The 5,056-nt window shown below is 43.8% G+C and overlaps 1 pseudogene; it reads right to left on the reverse strand.

Moving 5' to 3' along the window:
- Window positions 1–1,060: 1,060 nt before the first annotated feature.
- LOC136483196 (uncharacterized) lies at window positions 1,061–3,429 on the reverse strand (annotated as a pseudogene).
- Window positions 3,430–5,056: the final 1,627 nt, after the last annotated feature.

A 5,056-nucleotide genomic window follows, 5' to 3' on the forward strand; every position in this document is an offset into this window, starting at 1 on the left:
AGAGGAAGCATCGCCCGTCGCGTAGAGACGAAGAGATGCGACCTTTCCAGCTCCAGCCCCGTACGCAAAAAAGGAAAAAAGGAAATAGAAAAAATAACGAAAAAGGGTGCAATGGAAGGAACACGAGAGACATACGTACTCAGTGGCTATTTTACGAAAACAATAGCGGTGCCAAATATCTAATTTTCTAGGAAGGTTTGTGCCACAATGGAACGGTCTATCATCAATGCTTCATTCCCCGCAGGCGAATCCTACTATGTGGCTCATAAGCGGGAGCATGGCGAGCCGTGTCTTATTTCTAGTAAAGAGCAATGCTTGCAGCTCTGGTTCTGCAACAACATAGGTTAATAGGTGCTCATAAAAAATCTCTTGGCCACAATAGATGTAGACAAAAAATTATGGTCCTGTGCAATGCACGGACATATATCTAGTTATCTCAATAAAAATATGGAGGGTGCACACTAGGGTCCACCGGAGTGAGAGGGAGATGAGAAAAGCTAGTGTTATTTTGAACTCCCTATCCGACACCTCCAACCTTATGTGAGACCATTAGGTCCACCAAAGCGAGAGGGAGCCGAGAGAAGCTTGTATTTTTAAGTGCATCTGGCTCCTCAGCCTTTTGTGAGACCAGGTTTTCAAAGGCTCCACTTGATGAACTATTCTTTTTTTATCCATTTGGCAAAACATCTTCTAAAATTGCTGAATCTATACCAAACAAGGTCTTAATACTTTGCGTGGACCAAAGATAATGAAGAAAAAACAGTTACTTCACCGGCTCCTATTCGTTTTGAGAGGAGACAAAAACACTTCCTTGTTATAGAGGAAGGAGCCGAGCTGAAGCTAGCCAGACCACCGAACGAGCCTGAGTATTCCTCGAGCATGCTAAAAAGCAACAAAAACATAATATGGATAACTTCAAATAAGACACAAAGTTTAAACAGAAGTTGCATTTGATATTCATGCTGTTTTATACTCTTAACACATTCCGCAAAACCATACATTTGTGTGCATACATAGGGAGGCAATTCACATAACACAGCCTGGAAACATCTAATGTTTGTCAGCATATGCACTTGCTGCACGGCACAATAACCTTTAGGTTCACAGACGAAGGCACTCTCCCCTCGACATATCTCTGAATGGCAACACGGGCCTTTTCAGCCTCCACAAGTGCATCCTGACTCAGCTTCCAGCATTTGTCAATCTTGTTAAACCTACGGTCATGCCCACGTGTAGTGTCTAATGTGAGACACACCAATGACTTTGTTTTTTCGATAATATGGATCGTAAGCTCGATCATGCTCTTTGCAGAGCAAAAGCCGGTTATCGTCACATTCTTCAGGTGGTCATGGCAACATTCTGAAAGGCACCGTGGTCGTGAGGAATCACCACCTGAGTCTTCAATGATAGAATCAGGTCTTATGGTTGGCAGATCAATCTGCACAGAGATATACCAGTGTATCATCCATAATGAAAAAATTGCAAAAATGACACTCGAAAGATTGACTCCTTGATTATGATGACACTCGGGTGGATGACAAGTGGGTCCATCTGTGTCTATGAATGTAGGTCCGGTGTCAAATCTGCAAACGCCCGATGTTTCGTGTCCCATTTTTGCAAAATTTTCAATTAGTCTGGCCCTCATAATCTTGTGCATAAAATAGAAGAGATTCTCAAAGGGTAATAGCTAAATTTGTCTTCCTTAAGGACCATTTACACGTACTAATACTTACACGTAGGATGAAGGTCTCCAATGCTGGAGAAACATCAAGAAAAGAAACCAGCGAGCAAAAATAATAGTCTGGGGTAAATATTGGTGCGCACGCCACTATCTCCAAGTACTTGAGCTGGAGAAATATACCATATGTCATTGGTGTATTGACTGTCTGAAAAAAGAGATGCCCCAAATATTTATTAAGCAGAAGACACATATATATATTCGTTGTGTACCAAGTATGAGTACTTAGAATGTAAACATACAACAATTTTATGACACTTTTCACTTGTAGAACAATAAATTTAGGAGGATCAAACTTTTTTTTATCTCGAACACGAGTAAGAATCAAACTGACCTCATCTCTTGTTAATAGAGAAAGAGTTTGAACATTTGATGCGATGAATGGAAGTTTGGTTCTAGCATAATACAGGGCACCAGGTGAATCGTAATTGTGGAAGGTAAGTTTCCTCACTTGAAGTGCATCTCCAAGTGAGATGCGTATTTGGTCCCCTACATAGGAGAAAATGGAGAGATTTGGGGCATTGCTTTCAATGATCTCCAGATTTAGGCAGCTAAACACATTTAGGATATTAAGCTCCTTCAGCAGACAAGGTATCCTTAAGCAGATAATATACTTGCAGTTGGAAAGATAAATCTTCTTCAAAGCACAAGAATTGGACAGAAAGCCATATAGTTTCTCCCCAGTAACATGGACAGAACTCAATTCCAAATTTGTCAAGCTACTCTTGCAACCAGCAACTTGTGCAGCAGAGTGAAAAGAGCATACAGAGAGAGAAAAAGGCTGAATGGAGCTTCTCTGCACACTAGAAAAGACAGAACAAGGGAAGTTGTACTTTATGTCCTGACCTCCGAACATTGATAGTTGGAAATTTTCAATCCGAGAAGTAAAGGCAACTTGAAGCCAGCGACAACATAACTATGATGGAGATCGGAACAAGGGTAAGTTTCAAGGCTAAATATCTTCACTCCCATGCCAGAGTGGTTCTGCAAAATGTGGTCGACTCTACTGACAAATTCCATTGCCGTTTCATGTTTTCTAGATGCATCTTGCTTTATGCCGAGTGAGTATATAGACAGGTCGAGATTTGGGTAGCATCTCCAAGAACGCAGAAAACTACGACACACACAGGCAGCCTGGGCGGCATCTTGCATTTTCATGAGAGCGTGTATTCGATGAAGGATATCCTGTACAAATAAGCATGACAGAGAACTTATGAACATAAAATGGTTGTAGCGACAATGCTTTCAAAAAATGTGCTGGAAAGACAACTTAAAATCTAATTAGCAATTAAATTCATATTCTCTGTGCAGATCTTGCGGGCAGCATTTTCTGCTGGTAATACAGAAGAGTCCTATTCATAACCAATAACCATCACCAGAGGAGGCGACATGATCGCAATTCTAAACACATGTACCCCAGACCTAATTTGCTCTGCAACTTTGGACCAGATGGACTAAGAGACTCTGATAATCCAAAATTCACCAGCAAACATAATGAGTTCTCCACTAATAATAATCACTATCAGTATCAGGACCTCATTTCATACCTCTGGAAGCTGGACCTGAGATGCGTTTATTTCAGCACAATCAGAGTCATCCACTTGTTGACAAGTCGAGGCCTGTATTTGAGTGGCCGAACAAGTCGATCCATCATCTTGAAGCCCAGGGGCGGACCGAGTAGTAATTGACATGGGTATAGATAGGTACACCCAATAACTTCTGGAAAAAAAAACGAATTTAGTAGTAGCAATAATACATATATAAAGTTGTAACTAAATCAGATCCGGAAACAAATACCCAAATCGATTTAGGGTTTTGTCACGGCGCAAGGGTGAAGACACAAGCAAAGGGCGTGTCCTAAACAGGAAAACGTATTTGCCTATGAAGGAATGACGAAGGAAGAAGGTGTATTCGTTGAGGAGAAGCATAGTCAAGTCATTTATGTATTTCCGTTTGTATGACATGTGGGACCAGGTTTAGGTAGCGGCCGTGAGCCCTTATATTTCCGAACTTTGTTCTGTAATAAGCATCGACAATATATTTACAAATACAGTAAAAGGGCCAGAGTGAGATTCCTCCGTCGCTCGTCCAAATCCGGCGATCCTCTTGTCGTGCTCACGTCGACGGCGTCTCGCCGGTGGCCATGGGCCTGTCAAGTGGTATCAGAGGCGGTCCTTCCTTGGCAACAATCCACCCACCCTATCCCCTGTTCGGCATCTCGTCGTTCTTCACCTCCACCATCGTCACCAACCCCAGCGCCAAATCCAGCGAACCACCACCACCACCAAGGCGCGCGGCTCGCACCGGTACGTCTCGACACCATCTGCTTCGATCTGCAGTTCGTAATCTCGGTCGGCAAGTGACCACCGTCCATGCCCCAGAGGTGTTCGATGCGCGGTCCCATAGGTCCTTCCTTAGGTTGAATTGGGTCAGCGATGGCAAAGGCGTTCCCTTAGCTTGCGCACTTCACTCTCCAACTCTACCAAACCCCAATCCAACACCCGCTTTCCCGATCTCCTGCATCTTTGGCTTGCCAAACGACTGGGGGACTACACCAACAACATTTGGTTTGGCGGCGTGAACCACTGTGAGCTCAACCTTTCCGTTCACATCCTTTTCTCTTAGCACAGCTTGACGACGAACAAGGGTTGCGCGGCATCTGTCCACGCGAAAAATTCTAGCGTTTGGTCGTTCAAGTCTGGTGCGGTGGCGTTGGTGAGGAAGTGTCCATGGATTTGGGTTGCAGAGTGCTGATCTCTATGTAAAATCCCTCGATCCCGCCTTACTTCTGGGAGTTGGATATTGGTGAAGCACGCAGTAGGGGAGGTTTCGACCAAGCCTGTTGCTTCACAGTGGAATCCTCAAGCGTTCAACAGTTTGCCGCAATGGCTCCACCAAAACCTTCGAAGCAAACTCAGATCCTACTAGACCACATGTCGAAGAGCGCAGATGATGATAAGTCCCTCTAGGACTAGATGATGGAGAGCGTTGATTTGCTTTTCCACCGAATGAATGATATTGGCGTCATCCAGCAGGAGCTGAAGACTCAAATGCAAGAGAACAACAAGAAAGTCGATCAGTGTGCAGCTGAGCAACAATTCATAGCACAACAGGTCAGAGCAAATGGTCAAGCTGTTGCACAGCTCACTCTTCAGCAATTTGATAAAGAGCCACAAGAATTTAGTGATGGTTCGTTGTTTGTCATCTTTGAGGAAGAGGAGGACTTCCAGAATGTGTTTGCCCACACCAAAGACAGCCATAAACCATCCACTTCCAAACAATCTCGACACACCCAACACCACACAAAGAAAGAGGACC

Source organism: Miscanthus floridulus, chromosome 9, assembly GCF_019320115.1.
Source record: "Miscanthus floridulus cultivar M001 chromosome 9, ASM1932011v1, whole genome shotgun sequence".
Lineage (NCBI taxonomy): Eukaryota > Viridiplantae > Streptophyta > Magnoliopsida > Poales > Poaceae > Miscanthus > Miscanthus floridulus.